Below are 15,965 nucleotides of genomic sequence, written 5' to 3'. Positions count from 1 at the left end.
TGGACTGTGGTGTTCTGGTTCTCTCCTAAGCTGTCCTGAGGTTAAAGATATTGGGGATAGCGGATCCATCCTATGGTGACTAGATCATTGCCATTGGGCTTTAGGTGAGGGATTGTATGAGACGGATTGCCAAGGTTCAGATGGGAAGAAGAAGGCATATTACTCCGGCAGGTCCATTTGTGGGATGTCTAGTTGATCAAAAAATGTCTGAAGGTCTTCAGGTGTGCGAAGTAAAGCTGTTTTACCTCTTGTGGTAGCAGATAAGAAGAAAGGAAATTTCCACCTCTAAGGGATATTCGGGTTCTAAGCGCATCCAACAGAGAGCAAAGTGCTCGCCTATTCTGGAGAGTGATGGAACATTTTGATCTCATTGTCATTATACATCACACCGCTCCTGTGCCTTACGCAGTATTTCTTCTTTCAAGGGGAAATTCACAAGGCAGAAAATTACATCTCTAGGTGGTTCGGTATCTCTTGGTCTGGGGCGCAAGGCACAATGGATCCATTCCATCTCAATTTGAGTGTCTGGAGGCCTGGCTAGTAGGTCATTGAATATGGTGCACACAGATTGCTCTAGGGTGGGTTGCTCAATAGTCTCAGGGAGTCCCCGTAGCCTAATATTGTGTCTCCGTCCCCTATTATCCAGAACCTCTCTATGTCTATGCATTTCCAGCAGCTGAGACAGCTGAGAGCCATAGGTCCATTGCACTTGCTTAATGGCGTCAGCATGGTTTCCTGCCACTTCCCCCAACCTAGTGGCAATATATTGTATGTGGGTGCGGAGGTCTGCAATCACTGCTGACAGGGTATTTTTTATGTCAGCCGCCACCACTTGTAGGTCTGCAAGGCTGGGGAGTGGGGCTGTTGATGTGTGGGCACCCATTTCCCCTTCTACTAGTGGTTCAGAGTCACTGCTGGGGGAGGGCTGCACTGAGGCCTGGGAGTTTGCATGGTCTGCTGAGCACTGTGTCCAGAACAGCTTGGGGATTTTGCGGCTTAGTTGAGAATCGCCATCCTGCTGTGTCCGAGGGGGTTGAGGTGTTTCTCCCTACCTTGCCCATGGTTGTTTGAGAAAGAGGGTGTCCCGCAATAGGCTGCTGGAGGGTCTCGGTGTGCTGGAGCTCTGGCTTAAGCGCCAATCTAAGTGGAAGCTCAAGTCACGCCCCCCCAAAAGTAAACTTTTTTTTAAAATTCCATTTGGCTGGGAGCAGTGACTTTAATAATGCTAGAAGTGAAACGTTCAAATTGTAGAATTTTTTTAAATAACAATCCTTGGGAATACCATGAACCTGCCTGTCTGCCTGCCTGTGTTTAATGTATACGACATACTGTAGCAAAACTGATATTTACAAAGTAAAAATATGCTGTTTAAATTGCCATTAAATAATAGCTTTTGGCTAAAGGGGATCATCATGCAAAAAAAACAAGAATAAGAAAATGTGCAGTCCCCCCAAAAATCCACACCAGACCTTGACCCAAGCATGCAGCCTGGCGCAGGGCAGGCAATGGGGGGGGGGGGGGCTTCTTTCCCCTTTCCTGAACCAGGAATGCTCTCAAGTTAGAGAGAGTACCCTAGGAAAGCACCTTGTCCTTATGTTGATTGGAGCAAAGGCCTCTTCTCCACAACCCTAGCTTGGTGGTTGTAGGGCTCTACAGACAGGGGCTTCTCAGAATTTTGAAGAAAATAGGGGGCCCCCAGATACCAGCTTTTTCTAATGTAATGAGTATAGAAGGGTACATAGTACAAGTTGGGTAGATACATGAAAGCAGTGCTGTTCTTACATTGATATACAGCAATTCTACAGAACAGTACAGCAATTCAAATGGAAGTGCACAGCAATGAGTCTCCCTGTGAGTTAAAGAAATTGTAAGGATCTTAGCAAACTTCATTAGGGACCATTACCCTCTATATCTAGGTAAAAACCCAAACCTGTAATTCAGTCACTTCCTCTATCTTGTATGGGAGGATCTGTCTGCTACTGTCAAGTGATCAGTCCCAGTGTTGACAGAAAAAGTGACACCAAATACACTGAGCTAATGAATGGCTGGAAATTATATTTCTGGGGGTGTTCGATATGTGTTATCGGAGGATTTTCTAGAAGTACAATGTTTCATCTCAATAAACTTGTGTTTGCTTCAAATTCCCTATCATGTAGAGGGAAGTTAAATCAAATAGAAGTTTATCTTGGACATCACTAGAAGATTGACTGCAGATTCTATGAGTTAAGTTAGCAATCTGCTCTTTTAATAAAAATCATAAAATTGTAATTTATCCGTTAGAAATAAAACATACAAGAAATTGCACTGGTACAAAGTAGGTATTGGATCTTTGGCCTTAAGGTCTTATTGCTGAAAACTAAAAAGTGAATAATCCTCTGGACTCTTGTTTTAAGACTCAGGGGTTGATTTACTAAAGGTAAATATACTGTACACTGCAAGTACAAAGCAAGTACACCTGCAAGTTGCTTTATACCTGAAGGGAAGCTCTGAAATGAGGCGAAACTCAGCTGATTTCTTTCATCCAATCATGTGCAAGCAAAAATTATGTTTTTTTCTTTTCCATGCTTTTCCGCTCATATCTAGAGCAACTGCACTGCATTGCACTTCCAAGGTCACTTGGAGTGCTCTTTGGGTGCACAGCCTATTTGCCTTTAGTAAATCAACCCGTTAGTCAGGCCATTTGAGTTATACAGATGCCTTCAGGAGTTTGGACACCACTTTCTTTAGCTGTAAGGAAAGCCCTAACGTAACCCCTCCCACTCCGAAGAAGCCCTATTTTCGTAGCAAGCTATAATAAATGAACCATAAGGAACAGAGGGACATGTATCTTGTAATGTAATGGAAAGTAAAAAATCCTATTTTCTTAATTGTAAATTACAGGGTGCAGGATCTTAGTCTTAGACCATTCAAATGTCCAAAATCGATTCAACTGAGTGGTGGGTGACAAACAGGGGCAGACTGACAACTCACCTGGTACCTGGACAATGAGATAATGGAGCCCCCAGTGTCTCTACCTACACTCAAGCCACACCCACACAACACCCCACCTACATATTGCAGCTCAGCTGCATAGAAAGGGCATTAAAATAACAAAAACATTGTGGGGTCCCCTCTCCATTCATACCAAGCCCTTTGGGTCTGGTATGGGTTTTGAGGGGAACCCTCTCGCCAAAATTTAAAACAAAATGGTGTGGGGGACCCCCCAAGATTCATACCAGACCCTTATCCGAGCATGCAGCCCGGCAGGTCAGGAAAGGGGGGGACAAGCGAGGGCCCCCCTCTTTAACCATGCCAGGCCACATGCCCTCAACATGGGGGTGTGCTTTGGGGGGGGCAAGGGCCTCTTTCCCGCAACCCTGGCCTGTGGTTGTGGGTGTCTTCAGGCAGGGGACTTATTGATATCTGGAAGCCCCCTTTAGCAAGGGGGCCCCCAGTTCCCGCCCCCCATGTGAATGAGTATGGGGTACATGGTACTGCTGCCCATTTACAAAAAAACAAGTGTAGTGTGAAAAAATACAGGAGACAGTCTTTGACAAGTCCTTTATTAAAATAAGAAAAATAAAAGAGTGTCCCCCAAAGTAGATCCAACGTCATTCACGATGCCCGCCGCCGCCGCTACCTGAAGAAAGCTCTGCTACCAACGCTGGCTTCTGGCCGTCTGACTGTTCCGCTGGCTTGACAGTTCTTAAATATGTAAGGGGCAGGGCCACCCGGGGACATCGCATGTGTGACCCTGCCCCTTGTGTCATCAATCAGGGCATGCTGGTTCAATGATGTTACAAGGAGGTGGGGCCACACACGTGATGTCACTGGGTAGTCCCGTCCCTTACATATTTAAGAACTGTTAAGGCAGCAGAGCAGTCACATGGCCGGGAGCCAGTGTCGGGAATGGAGCCTTTTTTTTTCCTGTGTAGTAGCGGCGAGCATTGTGATTGATGTTGGATCTACTTCGAGGGACATTCTTTTATTTTCTTCTAAAATGGACTTGTCAAAGACTGTCTCCTGTCTTTTTTCACACTACACTTTTTTTTGTGAATGGGTAACGGTACCAAGTGCCCCATACTTATTCACATGGGAGGGCAGAATCTGGTGGCCCCTTTGCTAAAGGGGGCTTCCAGATTCCGATAAGCCCCCCACCCGCAGATCCCCACGACCACTGTCCAGGGTTGTGGGGAAGAGGTCCCCCCATGTTGAGGGCATGTTGGTATGGTTCAGGCGCTCGCTCGTTCCCCCCCTTTCCTGACCTGCGGTATGGTTTTTGATGGGGACCCCCACACCATTTTTTTTTATTTTGGCATGGGGGTTCCCCTCAAAACCCATACCAGACCCGAAGGGCTTGGTGTGGATGGCGGGGGGACCCCACACCGTTTTTTAAATTATGTTTTTAATTGCTGGCAATTTTACATTTAGCTGTCAGTGGGGAACGTTAACGCATGGCTTTCACTACTAAAATACCGCATTTCTTGATAAGATAACTCATGCAGTATTTTAGTAGTGTTTTTTGGTGAATTCAAACTTTTTTTTTAAAAATGCTATGCGGTATCCTACCACATACTCAGATACAGTAAGATACCGCTCAGTGAATTCTGCCCAGTGAGCATCTCACCGGGCCCCCTCGGGCAATGCCCAAATGTCCATATGGTCAGTCCACCCCTGGCGACAAAGCAATCAATTGCTACCAGTTCCATGTAACAAAGGGGTGAACATAGGGCCTGAAAACTCAGAGTGCAGCCAGAAGCATGTTACATATAAAACTGGCTCCAGAAAAAGCCTGAACATCCCACCTGGCAAAACTTAAGAAATTTGTGAAACAAAAATCAGATGGGTACTTGGAAATTTGGGAAACAGATGCCTGATGCTGAAAAGGCCATGAACCACAACCTAGCTATGCTGGTCAGCTGAATGGGATGATCCAAAGATGAGTATGCCATCTGAGGCCTTTAAAAGGGCAGCTAGCTTACTCATAAAATCAGACAGTGGCTTAAAATTCTGGAAAGACAGGAGGAGAGGGGATTCAGATTGGGGACAGTGGTCAGGACTATCAAAATCAGGACCATTAAGGGAGATGCTGTGAACCCTGCCCTGAGGTGAAAGTGTGAACTAGCAGGGCCAGTGGGGTGGAGGACATTTATTGGACATTTATTACATCAGAACATTGAATAATGAGACCTGTTTTTTATGGAGTACTCTTCAAGTACCAAAAAACAGTATGAATTTTCCATATGTCCACAAATAAATGGTACTGTGAGGAGTAAAACAGGATTGAAAGAAGGTGCCACTGAGTGCAGACTGTTAATATTTTAATTGTGGGAGACCAGATAGAGTGAATTCAGGGCCTTGGGTTTAGTAACACTTTAAATAGAGTAATAGAGTAGTAAATGTAGAGCAACAGGCAGTACAGGTGTTCTTATAAATGTTGTGTCCAGTTTTACATATAGTTTATTTTTTGTACTATTGCACACATATTTATGATCTTACCATAATGTAAGTTTGTTGTTTTAGGTTTAGTAGTCCTTTACATTGTACCAATGATTTGATCATCGCCTCAATGCAATGGTTAAATTGCATACTAACACTGAATTCTAAAGCTTTCTCCAACACTACTCCCTTCCCCCCTTTCCACTGAGGTAATATATGCATGTGGAAAATTAGGAGTACAGAACACGTGTGTGATATAGGGAAAGCCAGAACTGCTGTTGGATGTGTTAAGCAATGTGCAAGTTTAGATGTAGGTTTAGCACAGATGAGGAGGTCTTGGGATGTGAGTTGAGGGCTTTACAATTTATATAGGTATAGCCTATTACCACAATATTATGTGCTGTACAACCTCTCTAAGATCCATAGAAGGTGCAACTTGGACTATGGAAATTATTCAAGGTTTGAAAATAAACATAAGAGTAATCACAAAAATTCAGCCAGTGGGGCAGCCATATAAACAAGATTTATTCCAGAATGAAAAACGAGGTTGTCAGGGCAGGAGCTGAGGAACGGACAGGCAGGCCTAATAACAATGTAACGCACTGGCTGACGACAACCACCACCCACAGACCGAAGTCCCTCAGGGCACGGAGTCTAAGTCCCAGGCTGCCCTTCACCAGGGCCCCTGATGGTGGGGATGGACTTGACGCAGCCAGGAACCAGGTCACGGCCCCCGAGACACCTCAGTTGCAGTAATGGCCGCCGCCAATGGCGTAGCTGGTGGAAAAGGCAATAGAGTAGTCAGGTCGACAACAACGGGACAAAACGGAACGGGACAAAACGGTACAGGACAGCAGACGAGAATCACAGGTCAAGAGCCGGGTTCAGCAACAGAGGGTCAGATCAAAGGAGAACACAAAGAATAGTCGAGTCACAAGCCGGGTCAGATTCCAGGAGAGTCACGAGAGTCAGAACAGAGTTATAGCAACACAAAGACACAAGTGCAAAGAGCATGTGCGGACCACAGGCTTATATGTAATAAGCCACACCCCTCTGGGGGATGGACCTCAGAGACCTGAAGGCATAAAAGATTCCCACCATGCTCAGCAGAAATCCAAGATGGATGCCAGCACATGGAGTAACATAACCTCTGGGAAAAGGTAGGACCTTGACAGAGGTCAGACGTGTGAAATCCCTGATTATGAATGTGTTTCTTTTTCACGTTGTCTTTTTGACAGGCCCTTTGACATAACAGAATTTAATTCTCTTTATTGCAAACCATGGAAACCTCTACATTTTGAAATTTGGAGGTGTGCTAGAAAAGAATATATTTTGTAAATTTTATTTCACCCATCATATCACTATAGAATACCACATACAGTACATAAGAGTTAAAGGACTGTAAAGTAAGCAACAGAAAAATTCTCTTCTAATATTACGAGCATAGCACATTTTAAATGTAGGAGGTACAGTAAGAAACAAATATAGTAATATCACATCATAGAGAAGCTGTAAACGTAACATTTTGTGTAAAGATGATGTACTGTACATCTTATTCAACCTATTTCATCTGTTTCATATTGGTAGACTGTTTTGTATTGGAAGAGTTATGAACACCAAACACAAAATCAAGTAAGTACATTTAAGCAAACTATAGATTGTGAGGTCACTTGGTAATCTTGTTCGCATATACATAAGTCACAGTTATCAGAAAGACAAGTTATTGCCAACTAAAACAGAACTATTTTTTAACCATTTTTCTCTAACTGGTATTGTTCCATATCTGTATGCTTTTATGTTTAACATCAATATATTTCATAGTATACAGTTTTTGGCAGGAGTTCCATATAAACAGGAATTCCTGTTGAAAAATAAATAAAAAATGTCTGTTTAAAGGAGATCTCCAGGAAACATTTATAGTTCATTTGAAGATCTCCACAATAGATGGTGAGGGATCACATTCACAGCTCATAATGAAAGTAAAATATAATGTTGAGCTCTTCAAAGACAGCAATTCCGCAGAAGACAAAAGACTGGAGTGCGTAAAAGAGTACCAATATGTACATCCACTTTATACAGTATATAATTGATTAACACAAATATGCACTGCTGCATAATTGCTTAACTGATGTTGGCATCAATTTGGTCAATAAATGCCTTTAACATTCATGATATAGAGATAGATGTAGTAAAGAGAAACATTTCTAAGAGCATGAGAAGCAATTTATCATACAAGCAATTTAGTTTATAAACTAAATTCAAAAAAGAGCTGCAAGATTACCATATGTAAAAAGTGCTTTAAGTGCCAAACAATGATATAAAAAATGGCTAAGCAGCCCATAAAAGGGTCCTGTGTTCTTATGTGCTCTTCTGACCACCTCCAGTGCTCCTTCACACACCCCCACCGGGGTTCTCATTAACCAGCAGATATTGACCCCTTATTTCTAAGTAGGTCAGAATGCACCATTATTTGAATCCTTTTCCACTGTTTGACTCCACTCTCCTTCACTTCTATAGCCAGAGACCTTATAGGAACAGAATGACTCCGTATCCTAATATAAAATCATAAAAAAGAGACCAGGGAAATGATCAGATAGACCTGTGCCCCCCTGGCAACTGGAGTGACCAGCTATTAGTATGTTATGGAAGCACAGCTGATGCCTCAATGGAGCCAGCATGCGCTCCCAATGGCGGAAGCATTGTTAAAACCAGAAGTCCTGCCTCTACTTATTTCGTCACATCCAAAACGTCATCAGGAAGCATACTTCTTGCTTCCATATTTCCTTTGATACTTATTGCTTCCTGAGCAGCAAGATTCGAACGAGACCTTAAACTTGCAAGTTGCCTAAACTGCACACTGCTACCTGGACAGGTGAACACACTGATTAGACTTCTTGAAGACTCTGCAGCTGGCATTATGTAGACATACTCATATCCTGCAGAGGTTGGAAGAGAGCTGATCCTGTGAAGTAGTACCAGATAACAGCTGGCTTGAATAATACCTCTGGTAAGTTAATAGATTGGAAGGTGGAGGTCACATGGGGGTGTGAGCACTGTGGATGAAGATTTTTTTGACAGATGAAGATTTATGCACATTCTTGGAGCACAATGCATTTTATGTGATGCACTGCTTTGCACTTGACACTAATGAATTTAGGTACTTTGATATCACATTTTTTTTTAGAAGAATTTATGATTCAAACTTAGGTGGAAAACCTTGTACAGACTGTGAAGCATGGTGGTGGAAATTATATTTTTTGGGGTTGCTCTGCTGCTTCAGAGCCTGAGAAGCTTACAGTCATTGAGTCAACTGAGTTCCAAATAGTTCAGAAGGAAAAAATGTAGATACTGTTTATGGCTTGGGCTAGTCAAAGCCTTGGTTTGAATCCCATTGAACTGTTATGGGTGGATTTAAAATAGGCAGCTCATACAAGGAAACCCACTAAATTCTTGCATTCAAAAGAATTTTGCATTGAGGAGTGGATGTCAGTGACTGGCGTGACTTTTATCTACTAAAGAGTGTATAAAGGTGTAAATCTTTTTATGAGATTTACCACCTGTTGTACATGTAGATGGTAGACTGTAAGATTGTGTTACTACCTAAAACGCATTAAAAAACTATTGAAGCAGAAAATACCTGGCAATCCTGCCATGACAGTCCTTGTGCAGACATTTCCTCCTCTGCTTTGTACTAACAACCAATTGTTCTGCAGAAGATCACTAGTACAGAGATATACAGTAACAAAGGATGAAATTGGGTGAAAACAGACACACACACACACTGCAACAGTTTATAATGCATGATGCATTTAGCAAACTAAACAAACATCTAAAACTAGCCTTTTCACCTAGTGAATAGAATTCAGTATTTTAGTTTTTTTACAAGAAAATAATGTATGTCACAGTAATACATAGAACATAATTTGTTTGATTTACCAAGAAAATGATCGCATGTGATAACACTACTTATGATAAAAATAGGTTATTTGTAAGCATTTGCTTTTTCATATTGCAGCCATTGTAAAGTTAATTTGAAATTCCTTTCAGCTCATTTTGTGATTCTGGTCTTGTGCCAAACAGCAGCACCAAGTCAGTGGCCTTATTTTCCTATACTGCAATTAAGCAATTCAGCTTTGTCAGGGACCACACCCCAGTCCGGTAATTTGACAATGAAGAGAAGCATCACACTGGTGAGATTATACTTGTATCCTTCTCTCTGGTAAGTGTGAGTACTAGGATTACAGAAAGGTACATAAGGATCAACTCAGATACTATGTATGTATATATATATATATATATATATATATATATACACACACACATACAGTATATTCTGTATTTGTGTTTTTACATGTATCTGGAGTTCAGGAAGTATGTAAGTGTACTTAAAGTCAAATTATATTTTTAATTTTGAAAACACCCCTATCATTTTTTTTTCTTTTGTTGTCTTTCCACTGGGGTGACCAAAGCTGACAAAAGATGGATTGTTTTTTTGTTCAGCTAGGGGGTTAAACAAACAAAAATAAAAGAACAGATTTCTCCATCCACACAACTGAGGTCCATGGAGGATTCCTCTTGCTGAGACATTGTATTCTGACTGCAGGGTTGTCCGAATACACTAAACAATGGCTGCAGCTCAATTGTAGTTTAACTCTCTATTTTTGTCCAGGTCACTGGTATAGAATGAAAGAAAGGAAATTTCACTTTGGGCTTGACCTCTAAGAAGGTGGTACACAGAGTCCGATTATTCTTTCGTCCATGAGGGTAAACGGGCAGTCATGAGTGCCCATTGCTGGCCAATTGTGTGCTCACAATACATCCTATATCGTCATGTCCTTTTTTAGTTTTCATTATTTAACATTTGACCCTCTATATAGTTTTCTGTCTGATTGAAGCTAGACCTCACTTTGTTTTCATTTAGCATTCTGAGAGCTAAATAGGAAGGTCAAAGATTATTTTAGATGTTATGAGGGCCTTGCTTAGATTTTTCACCAGGACACTGTGACTTTTACTTATACCTCTACTTGTATTCTTGGACCTTTTTTTTTTTTACTTAGGGATTTCAAATATAGTGGTTCCCCAACTGTAATTAAAATCAACCTACAAGACCTTCTTCTAAGAAATAAAGTTGACGTTAGTCGAGGGGCCTCGCTGATGTAATCCATGGCTGAGTTTCAAAATTAATTCAATGTCTGCCTAACTTCTGACTTCAAGAACTGTATATCAGGGCTGAGCCTAACATTGTACAAGAGGATCCATGAGGGATGATGTCTAGGAAATTCTTATTAAAAAACGTGACTTTCATCCTTGCATTCACTGGCATAACATGTGAAACACATAATTTCAGCCTATCAATGTAATCTTGAAACAACATGATAATGGTTACAACCTGGCATGGTTCCCATCTAGATTATGCAGTGTGGACTGAGGGAAAGTGAAATAATAATACTAAATAATACGAAAATATGCTCCATAATACAACTACTGCTTAAGGACTACACAATTAAGCATGTGATTGAGTGTATACAATAAGTCATTTAAACATAAGTATAAATGGAGTTTAGCATTAACACTGGACTGGAAAAAAAACATAATACATATATATATATACATATATATATATATACTGTATATACAATGTGTCTATAAAGTTGAATGAAAAAAACTTCCGATCGTCATACAAATAAGGCAGTGAAGACAGTAATACTAATGACATGTGTGATGGACAAGTGTGCCTGGGCTTAATTAACTTAATTAACTGACAATTGTGTGGTCATGCAACATTGTATCCACATAAAGTTTATATAATTTCTTTTCACACAAATAGAGCTTTCTTTTGGTGGTATTTGGTTTTTATTTTTTTGTGCTATAAACGAAAAAAAAAGGCCAACAATTTTGAAAAAAAACTGTATTTTTTACTTTTTGCTATAAAACATTTCCAAAAAAAAATTTCTTCATAAATTTAGGTATTCTGCTATAAAAAAAATCCCAATAGGTGTATATTGATTGGTTTGCGCGAAAGTTATAGTGTCTACAAACTATAGGATATATATCGGAATTGTATTTATTTATTTGTATACTAGTATGACGGTGATCAGCAACTTATAGCGGGACTGTAACAGTATAGCGGTCAATCTGACACTAACTGACACTTTGTGGGAACCAGTGACACTAATACAGTGATCAGTGCTAATAATATACACTGACACTGTACTAATGACATTGGTTAGAAAGGGGTTAACAACTAGGGGCAATCAAAGGGCTAAGTGTATGCCTAACAGTGCTTTGTGAATGTACTGGGAGGTGCTTTTACTAGACGATAAGACAGTTTTTATTTCCTGTTTTGCAGGGAATCAAAAATCATCACATCCCCGCTGACAGAGATCTGCTCTGTCTTCCTCCTCGCTGATCAGAGAGTCCCAGCCATCAACCATTGGCCGGGACCCGCTGATTGGCTTGTGCTCTGTCGAATAAGAGCGCAAGAGAGCTGCCTTGATGCAGCACATCTAAGTGATGCGGTCGGCAAGTGGTTAAATATCACGGTATAGTGGGGAGGGGTCACTTCATGCATTTTTGAGGGCAACATTGAAAACATAGAAACTAGTAACATGTTTGGAAGTATGTCCTTTAACCACTTGCCCTCCTGAGGATTTACCCCCTTCCTGATCAAGCCATTTTTTGCTATATGGCGCTGCATTAAGTTAACTGACAATTGCGCAGTCATGGAACGCTGCACCCAAAAGAAATTTACGTCCTTTTTTTCCCCACAAATAGAGCTTTCTTTTGGTGGTATTTGATCACCTGTGCGTTTTTCTTTTTTGCGCTATAAACAAAAAAAAGCCGACAATTTTGAGAAAAAAAACAATATTTTTGACTTTTTGCTATTAAACATGTCCAGTAAAAAAATTTCAAAAATCAAATTTCATTATACATTTAGGCCAAAATGTATTCTGCTACATATCTTTGCTGAAAAAAATCCAAATATGTGTAAATTAATTGGGTTATGTGAAAGTTATAGCGTTTATAAATGGCGGTATATATACTGGAATTTTTTATTTTTACTAGTAATGGCTGTGATCAGGGAATTATGGAAGACTGCGGGACTGTGGCAGATACTCTGACACTGGGGGGAACTGACTTGGTGTCAGTGACATCCCCAGTGACACCAATACAGTGATCAGTGCTAATAAAAAGCACTGACACTGTATTACTGGCACTGGGCAGGAAGGGGTTAACGTAGGGGGATCAAAGGATTAACTGTGTGATGTTTCACTATGTGTTGTGTGTGTGCGTTCAACTGTAACCGCATTGCTTTGAATGGCTGTCCGTGAAAATCGTGTGCAGGTGCTGACAGAGGAGAGATCTTTGTTGTTTATACACAGGTCTCTCCAGTACAATTTTCACGGACAGCCTCAACGACAGCATATTCTGGCAGTGCATATTTTGCTGTGGAATTTACTTTTATCTTTTATAATTAGCTTAAATTGCATAAAGCAGCAACACCTGAATCTAATTCATTTCATTTGAAAAAAAAATTGTTTTTTTTCAGCAAACTGTGATGTTTTCATCAAATAGTAATAGAGCCTCTTTGTGGCTTTCGCTTTTCTCATTAATGCAAAACTGTTCTGCCACTAGCTAAGTTCTATCAAACTCATATGTAATTTTTTTAAAATTGGAAAGTATTGTAATTGGGATCAGTGGATCGTAGATGCAATACCAGGCTACAACAGACACTTTCTGCAGCACTCTGCCTGTGCCTCTGTATGGACTTTCAGTTACTAAGCTGGAGGAAGTTTCCATAGACTACATCTGCACTAATTACTACACTTGTGGCCCATTGATAACAGTAGCAGGCAAGACTTGTAGTTTTTTTTATAAAAAAAAAATTCTGAATAAAAGAAATGGCTGTGTAGGCAGAGCTTTCATGGGATGGGGTGTGTGGCTCTACTGTGGGATCTCTGGGGGGTTGGAATCAGGTGCTTAGGAACATTTGAAACATTACACCCTAAATACAGGTGTAGCATGTTCCTAAAGGAATAATACAGATGTACAATTTTTCAGTACCAGTACAAGAGTACAGACAAGTGTTTTGCTACAAGAAATAAGATACTGCAAAGGATACAGCAATTTAAAATTGGCCAGTAGCAGAACAGTTGTAATCAGGGATAATACTCCAAAACAGGCAAAGGTGTAGATTTTCTAAAGGCAAGGAAATTTTCACTTTTCACTTTTAGCTTTGTGAATGGGGTGAATCTCTGCAGACTTTCATTATCCAATCGTGTGCAAGCAAAAATTATCCACTTGATCCATGGAAGTTTTTACCTCCTTCATGACCAGGGCATTTCAGCACTGTGCTACTTTAGCTGGCGATTATTTGGTCATGCAACACTGTACCCAAATCAAATTATTATCAGTTTTTTAAATCACACAAATAGAACTTTTTTTTGTGGTATTTAATTACCACTTGGTTTTTTATGTTTGCTATATAAAAAATAAAAAAAAACAACAATCTTGAAAAAAAAACCCAAGTTTTTCTTAGTTTCTGTTTTAAAAGTTTGCAAATAAATAATCTATCTTCATAAATGTATCCAAAATGTATTTTACTACATTTCTTTGTTAAAAGTAACCCATATCTGTGTATGTCATTTAGTCTGTGTGAAAGTTATAAAGTATACAAATTATGGTATATATTGTATATTTAAAAATGAATCAGTCCTAATGTACTGACTGCCTATCTCATTTCTTGAGGACCTTAAAATGCCAGGACAGTACAAATAAGGTATTTAGAAAGAGGCATGGCAACTTATTTGAAATTGTAATTTTTTGTCACAATTTTTTGGAAAATGAAGAAATTAAATACTATTTTTTCACAATCTTTTTGCTTTACATACAGTTGCCAGGGCAGTACAGCATCATATGACTTGTGTGACAGTGATCAGGCATATTTTCTATTACATTTTTTCACTATTTCTTTACATACTGTCATTAGAGTAGTTCTGTGTCACCTTACTGACTGCTCTGGGGGGAATCAGGGATTTGTTTTACACTTGCATTGCTTATAACGGTGATCATCATTGTTATAAGCACTAGTTACCAGTCATGAATGGCTTTCCATTCATGACAGATTGCTTTCTGTTGACATGCTGTGATTGGCTATGCAAATCACATGGTACAGAGTGTCAGGTATCATGTGACAGCTGTGGGCCAATCACAGCTTCACAACACTAAGCAAGCAGTCATGAATAAAAATCATTCATGACTGTTTAGTTTACATTCTTTATTCTTCTGGTGAAGCTCTGTTTTCTGTAGCAAAAACATGTAGAGCTTATTTTTTGGGTCTTTCTTTGGGAGCACTTTTTGAATGCATATGGTATTCACTCCTCTCCCCCCCTATTTTGGAAAGGTCTGTACTGCGTTTAACAGTGCATCATTTGCATTCTTTTGTCTGGATATGGTGATGTATGGGGCTTATCCATGAGAGGCCGACATTTAAGCCCGTGGATGAGTGTACCTGTATTACATATCTGTAACAAGATAGATTATACTATCTAATTAGTTTTGTCCATGGGGTAACTCCATTTCCTTAATAGACATTATATATTCAAGCTGATAGGCTTATGATCAAACTACAGTGTCTCTTTTTATGCTGTCACTTCATCTAAAATGGTATGGTATTTGATTTGGTCTGGTGTTAATAACCATTTTGATGTAAGGCAAATAATTGCAATCGTATCAAGTCATATTGTTGTGCACAGTACATTCCACTCCAATAGGCATTAATTACAGCTAAGCATTTTATATATTTGCATAAAGGTTATATTTTAGATTCATCAATTGGCCAGATAGTGCATAGGGACACGTACCCTCATCCGGCATAGTTATGCTTTTCCTACCTTCCAATCCACTAACCTTATGGCTGCTCTGTGCTCACCCTATTTTGCTTTTCTGTGTTCCCCTTTTATATTGAAGGGCTGGCTATTCCAAAAACTCTTTCATTGTCTCTTCTAAGTCTACTTTCTATAGCTGTAAGGCCTTGCAGTGCATTATGGCTTCAAAAATATTGTCCTGGGATAATGTGCACATAAATTTGCAAAACAGCTCATCTTGAAGCTGTAGGATTCCCCTCGAAACCATGGTAGTGGTGATTCTGAACCTTATGCACAATTTTACATTGTATCACTGAATTTGCAAACACTGTTCTGAAGCTCCATATTTGACAGCAGCTACTGCAACCACTGCTGTATCACTCAGCTGGTAAAAGGGGCAGAAGAGGGACAGAGTATACTATGTACATTCTGTGCATTTTGAGAATGCTATTTTACACTTAACAACCCTAAGGTCCAAGACTGGTTTAAAGAAAATAAGCCAATGCAATCTGCATACCCTAAATCAGCGATTTAATACATACATACAAATACAAACCGAGGGATATCTTCTTAGCTGCATAAACTGAAAATCAATTATAAACATTTTTAGGTATAATTGGCTAAATGATATCCAAATCATTACCTGAGCCCTGTCCAATCCAGCAACATTTTCGACAGTCT

This window comes from Staurois parvus, unplaced genomic scaffold (genome assembly GCF_062004578.1).
Source record: "Staurois parvus isolate SC_StPar_1 unplaced genomic scaffold, SC_StPar_1.0 ptg001302l, whole genome shotgun sequence".
NCBI classification, from domain to species: Eukaryota; Metazoa; Chordata; class Amphibia; order Anura; family Ranidae; genus Staurois; species Staurois parvus.
The sequence above is the reverse complement of the archived record's forward strand: the minus strand, read 5'-3'. Positions refer to the sequence as shown.